This window comes from Temnothorax longispinosus, chromosome 10 (assembly GCF_030848805.1).
Source record: "Temnothorax longispinosus isolate EJ_2023e chromosome 10, Tlon_JGU_v1, whole genome shotgun sequence".
Taxonomy (NCBI): Eukaryota; Metazoa; Arthropoda; class Insecta; order Hymenoptera; family Formicidae; genus Temnothorax; species Temnothorax longispinosus.
Genome location: NC_092367.1, coordinates 13,293,330 through 13,318,188, shown reverse-complemented (window position 1 = coordinate 13,318,188; position 24,859 = coordinate 13,293,330). Strand labels below are relative to the sequence as shown.

Sequence of the window (24,859 nt, the reverse complement as noted above, 5' to 3'; positions counted from 1 at the left end):
ATAAAACTGCTGGGCTGCTGCCCAATCCCAGGTCCTATCAGCTGGGTAACGGATGCAGCCGGTAGTACTGAACAGGGTAGCGTTTCGCGAGGCGAGCGCGGCGTGCTCGTGCGTGGGAGGTGCCCAATACGAGCGGGGTATATGGCGCACCACGTGCCGTATATTCCTAAGGCGCGTCGACTGCTGCCGAATCCCGGATCTCCGGGCAACCGATGAGCGACGCGTTAATAGTACGGGGCGACTTGTGCGATTACGTGGTAGCTGGTGGCATGGCACCAGCGACGGCGACTCGTCAAACGTGAGCTAAGATCGCTCGACACGAGTACTACGGGGGTAGGGAGCCCCGCCGGGAGGCTACCAGTGCCCTACCAGATGGTGTCGGACTCGTAGGGGCAGAGGATTTGCATAGCCGAGTGAGCGGCATGGAGGGCCCAGTGTGGGTCACGCTATGAAGCTTATGTTGCGCATTACCTATAATGGGGGGTGTTATGGCACCCCAACCCTGTCAGTTTGGGCTGATCTAATCCGAGTGGATCACGCCCGCTGCAGGAACCCTGCTACCTGGGGAACACCACAGGTACAATAGTGAGTCATGAGTGCGTTACGGGAAACCGTGCCCCTACGTTTGAAGGGTTGGCTTGTCCGGGAGTACGTAATCGTCTTATAGTCGTTACTCATATCTCGTCTCAAGAGCGTATCAAATAAGATACTAAAAAAAAATTGCGTTTTATATCTAATCAAAACACAACTATTGAACCTCTAGAAACGAGACGGTTCAATAGTTATGTTTTGATTATAGAAATAAAACGCAATTTTGTGCACTCAAGTGTTATTCATAGGTGACTTGAAAAGAGATTGAGTTCATTAATGTAACATAATAATTATAAATACAGTCTCTAAAGATCGAGACTGTATTTATAATTATTATGTTATTAATGAACTCAATCTCTTTTCAAGTCACCTATGAATAACACTTAGTGATACATGATTTTCGCCGACTCAATATTTAATTGATACGATATTTTTTTCTAAAAAATGAGAACTATCAGAAATAGATCTCGTAATATCTCGAGACAACTTGCAGCTAAGTTCTCACTTGAACTACGAATACAAAAATGATGCATCAAATATCAAGCAACGCGGTAGCGTCGCGACGCCAAGTACATGAAAAAGAGAGCTAGCAGACGACGCTACCAAGTAGTTTATCCGAAGTTTTTGGACCGATCGATTTTCCAAATCAAATATCTCAAGAAAGAAAATTGCGATCGAAAATCTGATGACAATTTTCTAATAAAATGTTGATACGAGTTTTTGATTGCAATCAGTATGATTAAGATTGATGCAGTCAATACTGAGCTCTCGAAGTCTCTCACATGTCAAAAATGTGAATTTTCTCTGCGATATCTCAGCGAGTTCAGACTGTAGTCATACGAGCACGCGTTTGCTGCACTCACCTACGCAAAGCCAGTTTGTCCCTCAAGGACGCATTCATATCGCTCTGGTCAATGCAATCAGAGCAACCACATTTGCACGCTTACATTCCTTGACGCTAATTGGTTATCTCGCTTGTGCGTTAAATGCATAATTTAATTATGTGCTGCATATGCATATATGTAAAGTTTGTTTGTCAGATTTGAGATTACATACAAATTATGCCTGCGCATACACATTGGGAGTTATTGGGAATAAAACCTATAATACACGTTATTATAAATTCGGGAATAAACGAACGCAGGCTATTTAAGAAAAGAGGATAAGAAAGAAGGGAGAAAGAGAAATTATCTTAAAAGAGAAACAGAGAGAGAGAGAGAGAGAGAGAGAGAAGTAACGAGAGAGGTAATATATTTTAAAAATATCATATATATCCCTGGCGGAAAAAATTTCTATGAATAACTACAAAATTTAACTAGAAATAGAAATTTGTACTTTTTTGTTAAAATATTTAATTTTTTGTAGAAATGGTTATTTTTGTGTAGAAATATCTACGAAATAGTACCACAAATTACAATGTTCTCAAATCAAGAAATTATTGCAAGTAGTATTTTATGAAAAACTACAATTTATAAAAAATAGTACAAAAATCTACAAATTTTAAAAATTTAAAAAGAAACAAAATCTTAAAAAATTAAAACATCTGCTTACTTGTAGAATACTACAAAAATTTATAAAAGTGTTCCAATTCTAGCATTTTCATGTAGGATTTTGTAATACTTCTTAAATTCATGTAGAATTTAATAGATTCTGGCAATTATATTTTATAGTTTTTTAAATTTTGTAGAAATATTTTTGCCAGAGATATATATATATATATATATATTAGGTTGGGGAAAAAGTAATCCATTATTTTTTCGCTAGATGGCTTTAGTGATATATATCACGTGATGTATTAATCGCATAGGTTAGAGATCCTCAAGTATATATATATATATATATATATATATAGATATATATAAACATATAATATTGCATACGCATTTAGAGTAACTTCGGTATATATGCCGCACCTAAGGAAAACTTAATTTATTGAGTACTATTTACTACGTTTAAGGCAAATAAATTATACCAATAAAAACTTTATATTGTCTACTACTACAAAAAAATTAGAAATATGAAATATTTATTCTTTGTATTTAACTAAAAAGCTTTTAAAAACCCTTGCATTTTTGCCATATATCCCATAGAGATGGGATGGGTGGAATATACGCGTTATAAAAAATTACAAATAATAATGTTTATAAATAAGACAGTAAAATGTCATAATAAGTTATAAAATGTGTGTAAAAAGTTTATTAAGGTGTAAGAATGATAAACAAATTATAAAACTGAAAGATTTTAGAAAGAAAATAGAAGAGCAATAGATGCATTAAAGGTTATTGTTATACGATCCAAAAAAAAGAAGGAAAAAGAACACATAGAAAATTTTGATTTTTACAGAGTGTTTGTATTATGGCATAAATCCCGCATGCTAAAAATGCCGTATATCCCTTACAGGAAGGATATACAAGATATCAAGCTAAACAAAGAATACAAGGCTATGCACTTGTACTTGTTGTATATATTCCATCCTTTACTATCCCTCTACACTTATATATCATGAAATAACTATTAAACCTTTTACATTCCCTACAGTAATAATTTTATACATAGGTCGTAATATATGATCGCGCTACTTAGGAGAAACCGGGACTATAATATTTGTCTACACTTTACGCTCTTTTCAAGTTTACTAAAAAACTAATAAAGATATTTGGCTAAACATTTTAATGGTGTAACCTTTTAACCTTGTTATTAAAAAAAAATAATTAGAATTATTAATCTTTTAACATTTTAAAGAAGTGAATTTTTTAAGTAGACAAGTCAAACGTAGACAGATGACCTCATATGCGGGGCTCTCTCCATATTCAAGGGGCTATCTATCCACATAATAAAAAACATAATTTATATTAATTTTCATACTTATTTATAATATTATTTATTATTAATATATAATATTGAAAAAACTACCTAGTCGTTGAAGTCAGAGTAGTAGTAGGCTTTGTGCAGATTTTTTGACAGAATTCCTGCGTGGAGCTAACTTTTCTTTATATATAGTGACATCAAACTGATTTTGAGTCCGTTGCAAAATCAATGTGATGAGTTTCTTTTGTCCCTTCAATTCTTTAATTTTTTTTTTGTATTTGGGGCCTTTACTTTATCCTTAGCAGCGTTTAAAATAGAAAATACTCAATAATTTAAGACAAACTCATATATTTAACTTAACGTGTATTTTTAAAACAAAAATTTGATGACGATTCTTGAATCGCAGGATCAAGTAGGTGCTCGTAAGTCACTTTTTTACAGTAGTGAGTGGGAGCTCGAACATTTATTCCGAAGTCTAACGTTGCAAAAAGATTCTCGCTCGATTTTTATTCTTTTAATCGTTCTAAGAATAATTTTATTAGGTATGTCTACTTTATTCGTTTTAAAGAAAGTCTTACTTTTGTAGTTACGCACCATTATCTATTAAAAAAAAAAAACAATCTGTCATTAAAGTGTGGACACATTGCCCCATCAAAAATAGGAAAGATAGCCCCGACCACGACTTTCAGTTTTTAATATATTGCACATTTTAGATTACTAGACATCACAGACGCGCGCTTCGCGCGCGCTATTTAGCATTAATATTACACACAACTGTCAAAATATGCTATGACAGCCGCTCACGAAGTTAGCGCAGCAACAGAATCAATCAGCATCGCGGAAAAGAGCCAACAAAGCAATTCGAGACTTTCGAGAAGACTTCGAGAGATGCGAGTATCGATTTAACATGCCTTTAGAAAGGAGGATCCGGAATTAAGATTTGACGCTTCTCACATCTGATAACTATATATTAATTGATAAATTATTATGAATTGCTTACCTTAATTTGAGTTAAACTATTATCGCACAGCAAATTTTTCGACCGTCAAAAAATGTGAATAATTATTTTCGCTTTTTTTTAACGTATGTAGCGTCTGCGAGAAGCATCGCGAAAAAACAAACAACTTTTAAATCTCTTTACATAGAGATTTTTTAACTATTTGTTGCAATAGTAGAGCAGTCTGTTTCTTAAAACCTCAGATAGCAGTACTGTGGACACATATAGCCCCCGTAGACAAATAGCTCTGGTTTCTCTATTACATTGAGAAATCGATTCAACTCAGTCGGTTTCGTTAACATTAACAGTAAAGAACTGAAATTACAACACAATACTAATATGGCATAAAGGCACATAACAGAGTGATTGCGAGCAAATATCTTTATTCTTTTTACTTTTTCTGACTGCGGCAAAAATCCCCGCGCGGCCTAAATACCGGAGTTACACCAATATTAGTTTAGATGAAGATAAGATAAAATAAGTAGTAAATTCATGTACATGTATACTGAGAAAAAATATTTAGATCTAAAAAATATTTATTAGGTGGCTCCTAATAGCTTATTTACTTAATATAATACACATATTTATTTAGAATTAGATATTTTAATTTAAATTAAGTAAAAATATCTAATTCTAAATAAATATGTGTATTATAATTAAATAAATAAGCTGTTAGAAGCGACTTAAATAAATATTTTTTTAGATTTAAATATTTTTTTCATAGTGTATGATTTATATACACTCTTTGCTAAAAAAAATTAAACCATCCCGAATAAATCGCCGGATTTCAATAAAACTTGAAATTCTGACTAGCCAATAGAGGTTGCCAACACCTCGAAGATACTTCTGCATGAGAGATGTGAGTTGCGTGCACAGGGGCATTAGCTTGAGGTATCTGTACCCTAAATTTTACGGTTTTTGGAATTATTTTTCGGGATGCTTCAATTTGTTTTAGCAAGGAACGTATATACATATATTTCCTGAAATATTTTAAATTTCTACAAAAATATAAACGAAAGACTCGAAGGGCCGTGATAAGGGGGGTAAAAAGCTCCTTTGCTAGCGATTGATAATGAAGTGACTCACCTCACAGTGCGCGCCTCTGTATCTAAACAAAGCATGCGTGATAAGCTCTAGCCAGTGCAGATGTTTAAGCAAGCATATAAGCGTGCAAGATTTCAAATGTGTATGCTGTCGAAGGCGGCTTGAAGAGAGAGTGTAAGATGGTGTGTACCTCCGTACAAGAGAGTGTGATGGTGGGCCCGTGCACGTCTCGGAAATGAGTCGATGTTCACATGAGGATGTCTCGGAGTGAGTGTATTAGATGTGTGAACCCGAAGGCTTCCCGTGAGTGAGTGAGTTCCGCGCACTTACGGCTTTGCTCAAGCTGCTGAAAAGCATGTGTCCGCACAGACTCGACAATATAAGTACATACAGTAGTGACACTGAGAAAGGGGGAGAAGTATCTTTCTCTTTGGCTACGGTCAACGTGACGCTACAAATGCTTTGGAGCGTTTTTCTTCTCCTTCTTTCTTCATTGAAAGAATTGTCATACATACAGGCCGCCATATTCCTGGTAGGATAAACCGATGCGTGCGCACTGGAAATCGAGTACCACTAAAAAAGTTCAGTGTTTTTACTGTGTACACTTATATTGTAACGCGGACGAGTAACATGCTCTATAAATTTCTGTATGGCTGGTATTCATAGTCGGTTCTTATTGCAAGACCGTCTTTAAGTAATTTCTTAAGTTGTTAAGGTAGTCCTTTCGTGAGAACAAGTATTAGATAGGTACCTAAATTTGATATATGTTAAATATACAGTAATAAGGGGCATGTGTACGAAAAATCAGGTGAGGTTACCGACATTTTACAAGAAATAAGTCATTCTAAATGTGCGTTCGCGGAGCGTGCCATTGTCATTCTATCCTTGTTTACATCTAATAAACGAGAAAGATAGAATGATGCAAATCGCCACGGCTAAGGTTTTCAACGAATAATACATGTACTTAACGATTAGATGAATACATTATTCATGGCTTAAAATATTCCCTGAAGTTTCCGGATTTCGTACGTACCTTGAAAATAAGGGCTTGTCGAATGTTTTGCTCTGATATATAAGATTAAATAAGTAGTGGATCCAATAGCATATTGCTTTACTCGTGGCTGCGTTCGGCGGAAACGTCACCCGAGCGCACACGAGCACACTCCCCTCTCCTTCTATCTCAGCAAGTTAGAAGGAGAAGGGATGCAGGGGCACCCGAGTGACGCTGACGAACTGTCATGCCCGACCTAACCTAAATCGAGTCCAACCGCACTACTATTGTGATGTTTTTTTAATTAATGAATAATTAAATACGATTAAATCGTGCGTGTAAAATAATATTTTATATTATTATAATTATTGGGATGTTGCAATGTTCATTTTCAATTATTTCATGACGGACTGTTACTTGACTAGCTGGGTCCGCGAAAGGACCACCTTAATACGGTTCTGTGATTGGTTTATGATATATCTTAAGATTGTACTTAAGGCGGTCTTAAATATAAGAATCGACTATGAATACCGGCCTATCAGGTATCGTCGAAAGCGGCACCGATCGGTGAGGTAATGAGTCTATACATATAGTTATCGATTGATACTGCCTCGCGATCCACCGATATTTCACTACAAATGTTCAACAAATTGAGCTACAGAAAATTATTTACAAACTACACAAATTTATGTATTTTAACACTAATCTATTCAAAGCTGAGAAAACGGACTAATTGTAAGTAACAAAAAAGACAAAGATACAACTAACTGACCCACTCGGCATGTTATGTTGCTGAAATATTGAAATATTCGGAAATGGTGCAGAAATATTTCGTTAACATTTTATTTGTAACTATGCATCTGAAATATTTCAGAAATGTACCTGCATCATGTTTTTTATAATATTACATTGTTGTTGCAAAGTTGTTTACAATATTTGTAAGTTTCTGTAATATTGCAAAAAAATGTAGCAGATGCAATATTTCAGAAATATTTCTGAAACATTATAAAACTAATATTACGTTTGCATTGCACGAATAATATTTCTATAACATATCAAACGCAACATTGCATTTAAAATATTTCTGAAAATTTCTGAAAGATTGCGTAGGTAATGAAAAATTGCATTGCAGGCAGTGAATTTCTAAAATATTGCAGAAGAAATATTCCAGATGTAATGGTTTAGAAACATTTCTGATACATGATAAAACTATTATTTACATTTACGTTGCACGCGTTATATTTTTGAATGTTTTACATACAACATTGCATTTGTAATATTTCCGAAAAGTTGTTGACAGACTTTAGAACTTATAAAAAATTAAATTTATCTTTATCTTTACTATTATATAAAGGGGAAAAGTTTGTACTGTTGTTCGGGGTAATCTTAGAAACTATTGGACCAATTTTGAAAGTATTATATATGAAGTAGGGGTAGAATTTTCCGGGGAGTGCTATAGGGTGTATAGTTCTTCGTTACCGATCTTTTGGAAAACGGTTTTTCTAATTTCTTCAATTTTTCAAGAAATAATTGACCCAATTTTAAAGAATTACATATAAAACAAGGGTAGAATTTCTCGGGGAGTGCCATAATCAATCGCTTTTTCAAAAACTTTTCTAGCGCAATTTTTCGCAAAGTTATGACGATTTTAATTTTAACATTTCATAAAGAAATTTGAAGATTACTGAAAATATCAATAGCTTGATTTAAAAAAAAAAAATTTTTGTAATTTTTTTTCTCTGGTAGGGTCAAAGTATGAAGTATATACTGTAATATCCTGCAGGCGTTTTTTTTTTACAATTTGGAACCTACTTGTGACTGATTTTATAAAAAAAGGCTAAAACTGCATGTAACAATTTGTTTAAGCCATCGTAGAATTTTCAAAAATTGTCGTAGAATAACGAAACAAATTGCATTAAAAAGCTGAAGGTTTCAGCTTTTCAACGATTCTTTGCTCATTTCTGTACGATGATTCGTTCAAAAGTTATGATATTTTTTGTGCGCGCGTGCGACGCTTTAAATTCACTTGGCGTCTGTCGGCGCGCTCCGTACATTCACCGCGCCGCGTATATCTTGCATAATTTATTACGTAAAAAGTATTGCTCGTACGAAAAAAACTTATAGAACATTTTTTGTTCAAAATTGTCCACTCTTTAATTTTCTACTCTTGTATTTTCTTTGTAAAATCGATATTTAACGAGATATTTGTAAGAAAACGAAATTTGAGCCTTATTTGTTTAATTATTTTTCTTAGCGGCCACTGTATAATGGTAAACTTTTTTCCCCCTTCAATCTTATGCAAAAACGAAGGTCTGTGCCAAAATTCATCTTGCTGACATTTTTTCCGAGGTCAAATCCTAAAGTGATTGTATTATAAAGAATAGTATATAAAACAGGGGTAGAATTTCCCGGGGAGTGCTATAAACTGTATACTTTTTCGTTACCGATCTTTATTGGAACCGGTATCTGAAATTTTTCCAATTTTTCGGGAAATAATTGACCAAATTTTAAAGAATTATATATAAAACAGGAGTAAAATTTCCTAATAAAGGGGTTACCGATTTCAGTCTAAAAAAATCTATGTAATTGTTTTGATTTCTGCAAATTTTGAGATATCAAGCTAATTTTTTTTTTATGGATAGAATATTATTATATTGAATTTGGTGAGAATCGGTGATTACCGATTTTATTCCTTGGTTTTTTAATTGAAAAATCGAGGTTCTGTGTACATCGCGAGCGAGCAATCTCAAAATTCCCGAAAAAACGCCTGGGTAAACCAAGGGATGTTGTCGCTGATCGGTAAGTGAATATCGGAAAAGCGGAAATGACTCAATAGTGTGAAACTCGAGTAGAAAAAGACCGGTTACGACATGTTTAATCCACGAAAACATTTATGCGGTCCGATTTGAAATTAGAGGCATTTATAGTTATGATTCAAATTACGAATATCAATTTTATCCGAGTGTAATAATTGGAAAAATGGATGCAATATGTGATCATTGTCAAGTAAAAAAGTTTAAAACTTAAGCACCTAGAATGTGTTATTCATGCAGAAAAGTTAAACTACCGTCTTTAATACTAGGTCTACAATGCGAGTCGTAAAGCCGTGAGTCGTAAGAATTGACCAATCACAGTCGATTATTCTCCTCAAATTCGATTGTGATTGGTCAATTCTTACGACTCACGACTTTACGATTCACATTGTAGACCTAGGCTAAATCAACCACCCGACACACTCCTTATGTTTGTCCACAATAAGAATATTGAAACACAAATGAAGTCGTTTCAAGAAAAATGACTCCCGGGCGAAGCCCGGGTAACCAGCTAGTTATTATATAATTATTGCATTTTATTGCATTTTTTCTGTTTTATTAAGAATTTTCTGATATTCCAAATTTTGTCAATTATGGCATTTTTAATATAAAATATAAAATACTTAGATAATAATATTTAATATAAAATAATATTCAACGTTGACTGGCAAAAAAGATTTATTCGTATATCTGTATTGTTAATATTGTTATGCGATAGCTTTATGCTCATCAAAATAAGCAAGTATAAGAAAGAAAGAAGCGTCAGAGTTAGAGGATCACCACTACCCTGTTCAATCATCGATATCAAACAACAAGGTGCCGGTATACTACTTGGATGGGTGACCGGCTGAGAGAGCGGACTTTGGACAAATGCGCGGCGGCTATACGCACATGGAGTCTTTGCATCAGTAACAAAATTTTGTTTGCTAATATAAAACATTTTTCTCAGTGTAAAATGTATTTGAAATATCTTTGAGGTGTTTCTGCAATATTTCGTAGATATATTTCAGAAATATTTCATAATATTACCAAAATATTGCCGAAATCTTTCAGCATGGTTGAATTTGAAATAATTGCGGACATTGAAACATTGCCAAAATGATGTAGAAACGGTCGTGAAATATTTTTGAAATATTAATGAAAGATATAATATTTCAAATGAAATTTTGCAAAAATGTTTCTGAAATATTACATGCTGAATGGGGAATATATGTACAAAGGCGATGCACCAAACACAGTAAAATCCTTACAAAAAGTCTTTATAAAAGAAAAAATACGCCAAGTACATAACCACAGTATAGGTAAGAAGTATAGGTAAAGCGGGGAGCACACACTTCTGCACAACGCATAATGCGTAAGCATAAGAAAATTGATTGGTCCATATACATATGCATAAGAAAATAGACCAATCAGTTCTCTTATGCTTACGCATTATGCGTTGTGCAGAAGTGTGTGCTCCCCGCTTAAGTAGGTACATTTTGTCGGTGCTTTTGATTTTTATGGCAACCATCCGCCATGTTGTTGATTGTGCAAGCGCCCTTTATTTGATACATTGTATATTTTATAAGTTTGAATGTATTTTAGTATACCCAGAGCACGCTAAGTTTTTGAGTCTCCCCTCTCGCGCTGATGTTAAATTTTCCCTCAATTTCTTACTTTAATATTTCAGCGTTTATTATTAATATGTACATGCAGAGAACTAATAAATTGATATAACAACGTGTAGATGACAGCGCTAAATACTTCTTACTTAATATGTATTAATAGTATAAGAATTGTGTAATTCAGATTATAACATTAATAGTATATATTATAATTAATACGTATTAACTATAATGAATACTGACAAGGGAACCTCGCGAAGTGGAAAATTTTGATTTTAATATAACTTTCCACACATGTAGGGGGAGTAAAAAGATGAATTTAGATATTTTTTGTAGCTGCCCAAAAATGGTTTTAAGGGGTGAAACCACTCCTCATATGTAGAGCGATTTTTTGCTTTTCTCGATATATTTCGAAAAGTATTTGAGATATCAAAAAATGTTTCAAATAAAAGTTTTATGGTAAAATCTCCTCTATTCAACAACAGTAATATAATATTTTTTAAAAATAATTTTTTAAACAAAAAATTTTTTTTCAAAATTTTATTAATGTGATTAAATAGAGATGTTTTTACCATAAAACTTTTATTTGAAACATTTTTTGATATCTCAAATATTTTTCGAGATATATCGAGAAAGGCAAAAAATCGCTCTACTATGAGCAGTGGTTTCACCCCTTAAAACCGTTTTTGAGCAGCTACAAAAAATATCTAAATTCATCTTTTTACTCCCCCTACATGTGTGGAAAGTTATATTAAAATCAGAATTTTCCATTTCGCGAGGTTCCCTTGTGAGTTAACAATAAAATAATTTTCTATTCGACCAAACTGGCTATCTTTATTTAATGTAGTTATTACGACGTTTTTACCTAGGATATTTGTCCTTTTGTGTAAGTTTATAAATTACAAATCTAATAATTAAGAAGCATGTAGAATCGTAACTCACAATACTAAAACTGACGAAATACTACAATAATATTTAAAAAAAAAACAATATATGTCTAATTGTAAGTCATGAAATCGGTAGCATTTCACGAAGAAACATTTCACAAACATCTCCCTGATGGTCATGACATTGTGCCAAAGCAAGTCATAAATCTAGAAGCTGAATTTAAGTCGGTTAGACCATAAAGATAAAGAGATCAAAGTTAATACAAATTAAAATAAGGCTTACGTCATTACGTTTTGTATGTCAAATACTCAATAATATAATCTATATAGTCGTAAAATTTTATCAAATTAAAATAGATAAAACTATAGCATTGCTTATTTGTTATCATAGTTGAGTATAAAAGAATTTTAAACCAAAAAGTAGGGGAGATTGGGGTTAGTTGATACATGGGGCAGGTAAGTACACGGCAATTATTGCAAAAGTGACAAAAGATAATATTGCATAAAAAATATAGTATATATTTCTGCAAAAACATTGCGATAATATTTCAATTAGTTATTTTAGACTGAGTAGCGTATTTTCACAAACAGAAAATATTTTTAGTTTTGTATAGCCAAAAGTAAAATAAATCAGTGATGTATTAAATGTTATATGTTATATTTATAAATCTGGTTATTATATCACAATTCTAACTGTATCTTTAAAATCTTTACTTTAAACGTAATAACTTCCAGTTAAGTTAATGTCTTAAAACATTTTTTTGTTTAAACAATAATCAAAATATGTGAATATGGCAGGTCGGACCTGGTTGTGATGGGGCAGGTTAATTGTTACTGCTGTTCTACTTATAATTTCGACCAACTCCGTCGATATAACACATAATTTCGGCATAACAGTGGCAGATATTTTTATCTTATGTAAGATTTCACTGTTAATGTCTCTTATTACGTATTAAAACCAGTCAATACAGAACATCAGTTAAATTACATTTATATTATAATTTTGCACTCAACAATGTAAGTGTAATATAACACATATTGTTACATGTTGTTATTTCTCTTTATTAAATATATTATACTTTGAAAAGTGGATCTTTTACAACTTAATTTAGTGCTGTAACCACTTACCCTGTATATGGGGCTGGTTGTTACAAATGTCGTCGCCTTATAATTGTTATTGGTGCAACAAAATTAATTATACTATTTAGTTAAAAAAATAATTTTTCTGTTGTATAAGCATGTGCCTATTGAAACATTCTTTTGCGGCTTGTATTCCATTTATTAGTTACGTGCAAAAAAAAACATTTAAAAAAGAAAAAGTGTAACAACTAGCCCCAGTCTTCTACATAAATAAAATAGTCTTAAAAATTAAGACTCTTAAAAAATATGTGTAGGCGCCGAATTGATGTATTATAAGTAGATGTATTGGAAGCGCCGATTCGTGATATATGGCTTCACCTGTCGAATGAGATTGACGCGACAGGATCCGATTTAGAGTAATGCGACAGTGTGAGAAGATACTCCGAACGGTCTGCCGCGATCCAAGGGACTGAGATCGGGCTGCCGGTATTAATTAATATCCTAGTACTCGCGAGGGACTGCCGAGTCGGATTGTGTCAAGACGTAGCTATAAGTGGAGCGCACGAGACATTTGTGAAACGGAGCAAGCGGTAAAACTATGTAAATCGAGCGAATATAATAAACGGAGCAAGTGATTTTCTGTATGTGCTGTTTGATTTATTAACAATTGCCTACATATGATAAAACTACTCAACAACAAACGACTATTTAATACAAATGAGCCAGTATTAAAACAAAATGTAAATCTTTAAAGATGTATAAAATAAATAGAGGCAAAATAGCTATGTATATAGCCTTTATAATTTTATCATATATATATAACGTTCAGATTCTCTGTATCCTTTTTTTAGTTAATAATGCCATTATGTTTTTTAATAAAAATATTTCAGCTATTTCTCTCTTTTCAGTATGTTTTTTTTGTGAAAATTTCACAAGGATTCAGCCCAATTAAAATTGTTTATATGAGAGACAATGTCTGCTTACAACTGAGTGATTGTTTTCGTGCTTCCTAATATCACTTTACTCTTTAACTCTTGTCTCTAAATGCCTCTTATTCGCGTACCTACTGAATCCGTCTAACCGAATTCGCTATTGGTTTGCCCTAATATAAAACGTGGCAATTATTGCAGTTGAATTTATAAATATAAACTAGTTCCGTTTTCTTAAAATTTTTTAATTTATCCTTTCTTCTCTTTATGACACTATCTATCTGAGGAAGATCATAGCCAATTATAGGTTCCCTGGCGGAAATATTTCTACAAAAAAAAACTAAAATATAATTGCCAGAATCTATTAAATTCTACATGAATTTAAGAAGTACTACAAAATCCTACATGAAAATGTTAGAATTGGAACACTTTTGTAAATTTTTGTAGTATTCTACAAGTAAGCAGATGTTTTAATTTTTTAAGATTTTGTTTCTTTTTAAATTTTTAAAAGGGCATAGAGGGATAAGCATGTAAAAATTGCCCCCGCAAATATGAAGTTGATATTGGCGTCGTAAGTTAGTACCCATGTGACCTTGAACTCCTGCAAATATTGACCTTGAAATTATATTTTTGAAGGAGTTATGGAGGAAGAAAGAAAAAAAACAAAAAATTTTTTTCTCGAAAACGGCTTGACCAATTTTTATGAAAAAAATGTATGTTGTAGGTATCAATAATGGTGTTTAAAAAAAAATATTTTGTAATTTTTGAACAAATAATAGAGCTAAAAAAAATTTTTGAATTTTTCAAACAATTTTTTTTTTGTGTTTTTTTAGAGTGACACCTTTAATTTTTTTTGCAAAAACATTATACTAGTATTTATTTTAACATATAATTTTTCTAGATTTTTAAAAAATATAGTTTTGGAGTAAAAAAATGAAAATCATGATTGTGTCACCTGATGCTCAAAGTAACGCCTTGTAGCGCCGGTCAAGGCATAAAGGCGCTTTGTTATTGAATGGCATATTTTGTTAGAAAAGCTTTGGCTTATTATTTATTACTTGTTTATCACATTTTTTTAAGGCTTTAATTACAATTTTTTAATTATTATAATTAAAATTATAATTATTATAATTAAAAAATTGTAATTAAAGCCTTAAAAAAATGTGATAAACAAGTAATAAATAATAAGCCAAAGCTTTTCTAACAAAATATGCCATTCAATAACAAAGCGCCTTTATGCCTCGACCGGCGCTACAAGGCGTTACTTTGAGCATCAGGTGACACGATCATGATTTTCATTTTTTTACTCCAAAACTATATTTTTTTAAAATCTAGGAAAATTATATGTTAAAATAGATACTAGTACAATGTTTTTGCAAAAAAATTAAAGGTGTCACTCTAAAAAAACAAAAAAAAATTGTTTAAAAAATTCAAAAAATTTTTTCAGCTCTATTATTTGTTCAAAAATTACAAAATATTTTCTTCTAAACACCATTATTGATACCTACAACATATATTTATTTCATAAAAATTGGTCGAGCCGTTTTCGAGAAAGAAATTTTTTGTTTTTTTTCTTTCTTCCTCCATAACTCCTTCAAAAATATAATTTTAAGGTCAATATTTGCAGGAGTTCAAGGTCACATGGGTACTAACTTACGACGCCAATATCAACTTCATACTTGCGGGGGCAATTTTTACATGCTTATCCCCCTATGCCCTTTGTAGATCTTTGTACTATTTTTTATAAATTGTAGTTTTTCATAAAATACTACTTGCAATAATTTCTTGATTTGAGAACATTGTAATTTGTGGTACTATTTCGTAGATATTTCTACAAAAAAATAACCATTTCTACAAAAAATTAAATATTTCAACAAAAATGTACAAATTTCTATTTCTAGTTAAATTTTGTAGTTATTTATAGCAATTTTTTCCGCCAGGGTTGTGATAAGAGTGGGACCCGAATTTGATAAGTAAATAATAAAAACAGAATCTGAATTTGAAGAATAGAATTTAAATGAAAGAAGTCTGAATTTGAGAAATATGTGATAGGAATGGACATTGAATATAAAGTGGACAATGGACATTGATAGCGTTTTCTACTGGGAAAACTAATGCAACACTGCAGGTGCACACTGAATGCAATTTTATTGTTCCATTGTAATCAGTTCACATATTTTCAGTGTTTAATGTTCTGCTGGCAAAATTGGTGCAAAAAATTGCACTGAGTGCGACTTTTGCTCCACCGTCTTTCGAGACGGTGAAAAGAGCCAGTGCAAATTGAAATAGAGGTTATGTTCGTGCTTTATGTGTATTTATATGGTATGATATACAATATTATATTACATTATTTTAATAAACTCTATAACAATAAAATTGTTTTCAGTTTTAAACCTAATATATATAATAGTTGTGCAGTGATATATTAACTTTTTAACGTTTAAAAATCTTGAAATGTTTAAAAACATAAATAAATAAATAAAATGTTATTATAAAATAAGCAATTTAAGTTCGTATAATAATTATTATGTGTGTTTTTACTCTCAGGTAAAATTGTAAAATGGATAATGCCAGTAAAATAGGTGTCTTAACCCTTAAATGCCACCCGTGGTCCAGCGGACCCCAGACCCTTTACAATGATATATTTTCAAATGGTCCCCCCAAAAATAGAGCTCATGCTCCCACTGATGATATAGTTGAGTGATTGACCTACTCGGTTGTACACTTAGCAGTACTCAATTTACTTAATTTTTTATACTATGTTAAAATTGAAATTTTAACAATATAAGCATTTTATTCTCTTTTCTAAGCCTTGAACAACATTGAAAAAAATTTTCATAACTATAAATATCAAAAAAACAATGAGTAAGGAGACATTTTTCATGCTGGGGTCTTTCAGACCCCATGTGTCATTTACGAGATTCTTGATAGGTGTGGCATTTAAGGGTTAATTATTAGAATATTATTGTCTACAAGTAGTAGCAGCGAGGAGGATAAGAATGAAATTTTGCTATCATATATACGCAACTCTATTCCAAAAATAAGAAATTATATAAAAAATGTAATTCATGAAATGTCTGACAAACAGGTAAGTTGAATCTCCGCATATTTTTAATAAAGAAATTAAATTCAATTTTTTTTCAAGTTTAAGGAAAGATTTCGTTTAAATCGAACTACAGTTTACGAAATTATTAAGGGGATGCTGGAGCCGTCTGTTTTACCGGCATTTTTTGTCGGCACGTAGCGTCGTATTAATTTGACAGAATTAAAAATCTTTCTCCAGAATTGCAGTACATACATTAATGATTCGGGGGAACTCCGATTTTATATAGAAAACGAGAAAAAATTACGGAAGTACAGATTTCCTTATCCTACTTTTATCCCAATATGGCGTCTCGAGTTGCGGCGAGCTGTCAGCTCGTCACAAGATGTATTTCATATAAGAGATATACCATTGGTACGAACGCGAAAACAAGTTCCCCCGAATTGCACAACAAGAAAAACATCGATAAACCCTCGAAATCAAGATTTGGAAGCGTAATATAAAAGTATAATGTCGATGTGCATCGTGCGTATGTGTGCGTGCAATGTAGCGTGTACTATCCTTGTCTATATCTTTGTCTATACAAAGACAGATATAGTTGATAACATAGAAAATGGTAATTTTGTCGGTTATACAGACGGCTCCAGCATCCCCTTAATGATTATGAGCAATCTCAGCCATACCTAACTGATAATACATACGGAGGTAGTACTCCTATATCAGCTGAAACTCAAATACTTTCTTTTATTTGGTAAATATTCATATATCTGTATAAATTTTTAAAATATTGCAATTTTTATTATAAAATTCTTAAAAGGCTCTAATATATAAACAATTGTGTATAAGAGGGCATCAAGCCGTAACAAGATATTCATGTTAGGTTCTTTAATCAAGTAAGTAATTTACAGACGTTTCGGCCAATATCGGGCCATCCTTAGTGTGGAAAAAAGAAATTAGCGGAGACAAGATGACATATTATGAAAATTTCGTAGAACACACATCACGCAATCGTTATGTCATTACTGTCGCAAATTAAAACTTAATTCTAAATGTAAGACGCTATCTATCTGTATCACATAAGTTTCGCGTGGTAAATTAAAACAAATTTAAGTTCTTACCACGCGAAACTTATGTGATACAGATAGATAGCGTTCTTACATTTAGAATTAAGTTTTAATTTGCGACAGTAATGACATAACGATTGCGTGATGTGCGTTCTACGAAATTTTCATAATATGTTATCTTGTCTCTGCTAATTTCTTTTTTCCACACTGACCCTGGCGGAAATATTTCTACAAAATTAAAAAAAAATAAAAGTGTATTACAAAAAACTATAAAATATGATTGCCAGAATGTACTAAATTCTACATGAATTTAAGAAGTACTACAAAATCCTACATGAAAATGCTAGAATTGGAACACTTTTGTAAATTTTTGTATTTTTTTAGTGCATCTTGATCTATAAATTTTTCGGTAAAACTACGCCAAACTACAACTAATACTGATATTTTACACATTTCTATATCTATTTGAGTACAGTAGACTACAAGAAAATACTAGAATTAAAACACTCTCTAATGAGAAAATTTACCCGACATAAAAAAGATTATATTTATTTTGAAATTTTATTACTACTTTTTAACTAAATTTGTTTCTTAAGATGCAACCTATGATTATAAATATTTTCTCGTACTTGAAAAACACACTTACCTTGATGGGATTCGAACTCGAGACCTCTGGATCGTGAGCCAACCGTTTTATGTGGTAGACTACTTCTTAATTTGATGTAAGTGTTATATATAGTCTACATGTGTCATAACCAGCGCAAATATATAATTTTTTAAAAATTTTAAGAAACAAATTTAGTTTAAAAAGAGTAATAAAATTTCGAATCGGATATACGAATATAATTTTTTCTTAATGTCGGGTGAATGTCAGAAACCACCCAGTAAGCAAAAAATCATTATTACAATGTTATTGCAATGATATTCTAGAACTTGTAATGTTGTTAAATATGTAGTTCTTAATGTTGTATATGTAGCGTTATGGCTACTTTTGTTCCGCTCGCTATCGTTCGCTTGCTTCAGGACGGTAGGATACGCAGTGGTGAGGTACCGCAAATGAAGAGAAGTGAAAGTCTGGTAGACACAGTATATATTCTTAGAATAACGTATGTACAGCTTATATACAGGTTTTATGTACAGTGATTGGACGTAGCCCTGAAAAGGACCGTTGGTGTGGTGTATCTATGTGGCCCTGAAAAGGTCCGATTGCACGGGTCTACCGCGGTGGTCGCTCAGCCCACGTAATGGAGGGCTGTGTCTTCGTCCGGTGGAGTGGCTGTTGTCCCCACTGATTCAGGCGCTTTCAGGCCGGCGGTGTTCCGGGCGGCGTACAGGACTCGCTAGGGTTGAGGTCTTCGTCCTCAGTCTGTGTAGCTTGAGTATCCGCTGGTCTCGGGATACACGCCTGTGTTCCTCTCTCGACGGTGGGCGTCTCCCACTCACTATCCGTTTGTGCCTCGGCGTCGCTGATAGTAGGCTGCACCTGAAGGCCTCGGTGCACTCGTGACGGTGGCACGGTCTGCGTGCCCTGCGAGTGGAGGTCCCTCGGTGATGCGGGCAGCGGCGACGATAATGGCGGTACGATGTACCGCGGCGATGTACGGCGGCGCAGGCAGATATCCTACGTGGTAAGATGTTCCCTCGGCGGACGGGTGAGCGGCCACGGTGGCGAATCGAGTCGTATCAGTCTCCACGCTTTCGTCAGGCGTTCCTGGGGCTGCGCTGGGTTGACAGGCGGCAGCGACGGGCGTGACGTTGGTGGCTTGGTCCTGACGTGCTTTCGCAGCGTGGTTGCTACCAAAAAGTATCTCACTCTCGATACCTCCCTTTAGAGGGAGCGTACGAGCCGTAAAAATGCTGGGGATCCCTTCCTGGTGCGGCCTTATATTCCGTCCTGGTGAAATATTAAATGCGAGAAAGCTCAGCCGCCTAGCGGTGTGAGGTTGTAGTTATCCCGGTGTCATCCTGGGAACACGTGCTTTAGCGCGCGCGGCCGCTTGCCGTGCCGCTGGCGCTCCTGCCTGGCGGGACGCGTGGAACAGGTTGCCATTCTGTAGGCGCGTGCCTATACGCGCGCGGTGTGGCGGTTGAGCCGCCGTCTCTCGGGGCGCTCACAGCCGCCACAGGACCCCCTTCGTTGTATTAAAGTCCTGCCTGGAATCGAACGACTGGCTTTCGTGTCCGGGTGCTTCGCGTTGTTTCTTCCGTTGGATCCTTCTTCGCCTGATTCGTCTCGCTTGTCGGCTTGATCCCCATGGTTGTGGCTGTTTCAGTCTCTGTGAGGGTGTATGCCGGTTTGAGGCGCTCTACCGCGACGTTCGTGGGTCTGTTTCCCGTTTGGATAGTGAAAAACTGCTCCTTCCGTTTGACGATTTCGTATGGTCCGTCGTAGCGGGGGTGGAGTGCGCCTGTTGGCGCGTCGTGTCTCACGAAAACGTATGGTGTCTTTTCCAGGTCCTGGTGCACGAATACGTCCTTCTTGCCGTGTCACTTCAACTTAGGCGTTAGGTGGCCTATGTGGCTGCGTAAGCGGGTGATGAAGTCTGCCTCGTCGGTCCTTTGTTCGTTTTTGTTCGTGCCGAAGAACTCTCCTGGTAGATGGATCGGCTCCCCGTATACCATCTCTGCAGGTGATGCTGCGATGTCTTCTTTGAAGGCTGCCTTGATGCCCATGAGGATTACTGGCAGGACTTCGGTCCATGCCTCTGTCTCGTGGCATCTGATGGCTGCTTTTAGCTGGCGGTGGAACCTCTCCACCATCCCGTTGGATTGTGGGTGGTATGCTGTTGTCCTCCAGTGCTTGACTCCGGTTATTTGTATCAGGCGTCGGAACATGTCGGACTCGAACTGGCGTCCTTGGTCGGTGGTGACTCTCTCCGGCATCCCGTATCGAGCCATCCATTGTGAGAAAAGCTGTTTTGTGATGGTCTCTGCCGTGATGTCCTCCACTGGAATTGCCTCGGGCCAGCGTGTGAATCTGTCCACGATGGTCAGACAGTATCTGTATCCCTTTGATGTTGGCAAAGGTCCCACAAAGTCCAGGTGGATGTGTTGGAATCTTCGTGTTGGTTGAAGGAATGTCCCGGTGGCGGGACGGTTGTGCCTGTTGATCTCGGCACGTTGGCATTGGAGGCATGCCCTTGTCCATTGTCGGCAGTCCTTGTTGACTCCTGGCCATACGAATCGTTCCGCGACCAGCCTTGTGGTTGTTTTAATTCCGGGGTGTGCTAAACCGTGCAGGCTATGGAAAACCTGCTTGCGGTATGGCGCTGGGACGAACGGTCGCTGTATTCCCTTTTTGGTGTCGCAGTACAGCATCGTTTTTGTTCCTGGAATGTTAATTTGCGTTAATTTTAATCCGGACGTGCTGTCCTTTTGTATTGTGGTGAGCTCTTCATCCTCGCTCTGTGCTCGTGCCAACTCCTCGCAATCTACTGCTGTCGCTATACTGTCTACTCGGGATAAGGCGTCGGCCACCACGTTGTCGGCGCCCTTACTATGCCGAATATCTGTTGTAAATTGGCTGATAAATTTGAGGTGTCGAGCTTGCCTTGGTAAATTTTTCAAAGGATTCTGCATTATCGCGTGCACCAGTGGTTTGTGGTCGGTGTACACGATAAAGTGCCTTCCTTCCATGAGGTGTTGGAAGTGCTTTATCGCTGCGTATATTGCCATCAGTTCCCTGTCGTATGGACTATATTTCTGCTGTGTTTTGGACAACTTTTTGCTGAAGAACGCTGAAGAAGCGGCTGCGCTTGTCCTTCCACTATCTGGTGTATGACTGCTCCCATGGCGGTGTCCGAGGCATCCGTCGTCATGGTTAGCTGGGCCTCGGGTTGTGGATGGGCTAGAAGCGTCGCTTGGGCAAGGCTCTTCTTACAGTGTTCGAAAGCGGCTTCCAGTTCTGGCGTCCATGCGACCGGTGTCTTTCCTTTCTTTTGTTTCCCGGCTAGTACGTCATTCAGTATCTCTTGCTCCTTCGCTGCGCCTGGAACGAATCGGCGATAGAAGTTAATTGTGCCGAGGAATCATCGGAGTTGCTTCACGGTCTCTGGCTTCGGGAATTGTCGTATCGCTTGTACTTTCTCTGGCAATGGTCGCGTTCCATCTTTTGAGACCAGGTATCCCAGGAATTTCACCTCTGGAACTCCGAAGATGCACTTGGCTGGGTTCAGCCGTATCCCATATTGCTGTAGACGTCTGAATATTTCCTTCAGATGACGTTCGTTTTCCTCTTTGTTGGCGGAAGCTATCAGCATATCGTCGATGTAGGCGTAGCAGAAGTCAAGCCCGTTTAGTACCTCGTTGATAAACCGTTGAAATGTTTGCGCTGCGTTCCTTAGGCCGAACGGCATGTAGATGTATTCGTATAAGCCGAAAGGTGTGATTATGGCTGTCTTCGGTATATCCTCTGGGTTAACTGGTATCTGGTTGTATGCTCTGACCAGATCTATCGTTGAAAAGATGGTTTTTCCTTGTAGTGACTGTGCAAAGTCCTCGATGTGTGGTACTGGGTACCTGTCCGGCTTGGATCGCCTGTTTACAGGGCGGTAATATCCGCATGCTCTCCATTGGTCTGCTTTCTTAGGGACCATATGCAGGGGTGCTGCCCATGGGCTCTTTGAAGGCCGTATAATACCTTCTCGTTGCAGTAGTTCGAACTCTATTTTCGCTGCTTTCAATTTGTCCGGTGCCAGGCGTCTCGGTCGGCAGGCCTCCGGCGGCCCTGGCGTGGTGTTTATATAATGCATAGTATTGTGCGTGCATTTTGATGTTCCCGTCTGCCGCGTTACCTCGGGGAACTCCTTCAGGATGCGATGGTAGGATGATTCCTCGTTGATCGCCTTCACTGAGGTGGTATTCTGTTCTCTGGTGCGTCCTTTCGCACACAGGCCTGTTTGGCCGTCGACCAGGCATCCTCTTCTGACGTCGGGTAATAAGTGGTAGTATGCCAGGAAATCAAAGCCTATGATCGGTGTCATGACGTCCGCGATGATGAATCTCCACGGGAAATCTTGTCGTAGTCCGAAATCGGGCTGGAGGTTTGTGTTTCCGTAGGTTGCTATTGTGGACCCGTCGGCTGTGTAGAGTTCGCATTTCTCCTTTTGCTTTTCCTTGCCTCGCTGGTGCCGGGTAGACGCTTACGTCTGACCCGGTATCTATTAAGAACCGTATTTTCGTCTTTCTGTCCGTCAGGAAGAGGCGGCACGGTCGTGGGCTATCGTTGTTGTCCGCCATCAACAACTGCCCTCCGTTTTTTCCGGCTTGGCTGATTGAACCGCTTTATGTAGGTGCACGGTTCCTCGCATTTCCGTGCTTTATCTTTAAAGGTTCGGTGATAGAAACAATGTTCCATTGTAAATCACTGGGTGTGACCTCGGCTGCGGCTGCGGCTGCGGCTGCGGCTGCGGCTGCGGCTGCGGCTTCGGCTGCGGCTGCGGCTGCGGCTTCGGTCCCTGCCGCGGGATCGGTCTCTTCTCCATTGGTTTCTTTTCTTGGAGAACTGCGTTGTCAGAGCTGCTACTTGCTTTGTTAGCGCCTGGATCTGCGTTTCCAGCGTTGTTTTCTCTGCGCCTGCTGGGGCTACTGCCGCGACGATTGCACGGTCGTTGACCTCGTGTATGCGGTCGGCCTGCTCTGCGACGTCTTCTAGACGGTCTCCTTGACGTGTTGCTAGGATGACCTGCATTTGGGCTGGTAATCTCCCCAGCCACAGTGTCCGGAGTAGGCTGTCTGGTACGACGGTGCCTGCCAGGCCTCGCAGGTGGCGTAGGAATTGTGATGGGTTCCTGTCGCCGAGCTCCTCGTGCTCCAGTAGCTGTCGCCTTCTCTGCTCCTGGGACGCTGACAATCGTTGTATGAGCGCCCGTTTCAGCGTGCCGTACTTATTCTCTGCCGGTGGAGATGTGACGACGTCTTTTATTTCCTTGGCGAATTTCGTGTCTATCTGCGATAGTGCGTAGGCATACCGCGTTGAATCCTGCGTTATTCCGCATATAACGAACTGGCTCTCCAACTGCGTGAACCACAGCTCCGGTTTCTCTGGCCAGAATGGTGGCATTCTCAGTCCTACCCGGTTTATATGGAGCTCTTCCTTGGCCTGGTGGGAGTTATCCCCATCTGAAGCTTTTTGTGTCGCCATTTCGTTCTCCGTTTGCGTAGTCCTGCGTCGGGGTTACCAGTTGTAGCGTTATGGCTACTTTTGTTCCGCTCGCTATTGTTCGCTCGCTTCAGGACGGTAGGATACACAGTGGCGAGGTACCGCAAATGATGAAAAGTGAAAGTCTGGTAGACACAGTATATATTCTTATTGTTAGATTAACGTATGTACAGCTTATATACAGGTTTTATGTACAGTGATTGGACGTGGCCCTGAAAAGGACCGTTGGTGTGGTGTTTCTATGTGGCCCTGAAAAGGGCCGATCGTACGTGTCTACCGCGGTGGTCGCTCACGTAATGGAGGGCTGTGTCTTCGTCCGGTGGAGTGGCTGTTGTCCCCACTGATTCAGGTGCTTCCAGGCCGGCGGTGTTCCGGGCGGCGTACAGGACTCGCTAGGGTTGAGGTCCTCGTCCTCAGTCTGTGTAGCCTGAGTATCCGCTGGTCTCGGGATATTGCACGCCTGTGTTCCTCTCTCGACGGTGGGCGTCTCCCACTCACTATCCGTTTGTGCCTCGGCGTCGCTGATAGTAGGCTGCACCTGAAGGCCTCGGTGCACTCGTGACGGTGGCACGGTCTGCGTGCCCTGTGAGTGGAGGTCCCTCGGTGATGCGGGCAGCGGCGACGATAATGGCGGTACGATGTACCGCGGCGATGTACGGCGGCACAGGCGGATATCCCACGTGGTAAGATGTTCCCTCGGCGGACGGGTGCGGCCACGGTGGCGAATCGAGTCGTATCAGCCTCCACGTTTTCGTCAGGCGTTCCTGGGGCTGCGCTGGGTTGACAGGCGGCAGCGACGGGCGTGACGTTGGTGGCTTGGTCCTGACGTGCTTTCGCAGCGTGGTTGC

At 37.5% G+C, this 24,859-nt stretch overlaps 2 protein-coding genes across 2 annotated transcripts in view; both read right to left on the bottom strand.

Annotated features, from left to right (window-relative positions):
* Nucleotides 1-5,760, bottom strand: part of LOC139819876 (cytochrome P450 4C1-like) — a 112,079-nt gene extending 106,319 nt beyond the window's left edge. Inside the window, exon 1 of the mRNA XM_071789633.1 lies at nt 5,631-5,760. The gene's annotated coding sequence lies outside the window, so the exon portion shown is untranslated. The remainder of the gene's footprint in view (nt 1-5,630) is intronic.
* Nucleotides 1-24,859, bottom strand: part of LOC139819874 (cytochrome P450 4C1-like) — a 169,315-nt gene that overhangs the window by 21,250 nt on the left and 123,206 nt on the right. The window lies entirely within an intron of this gene.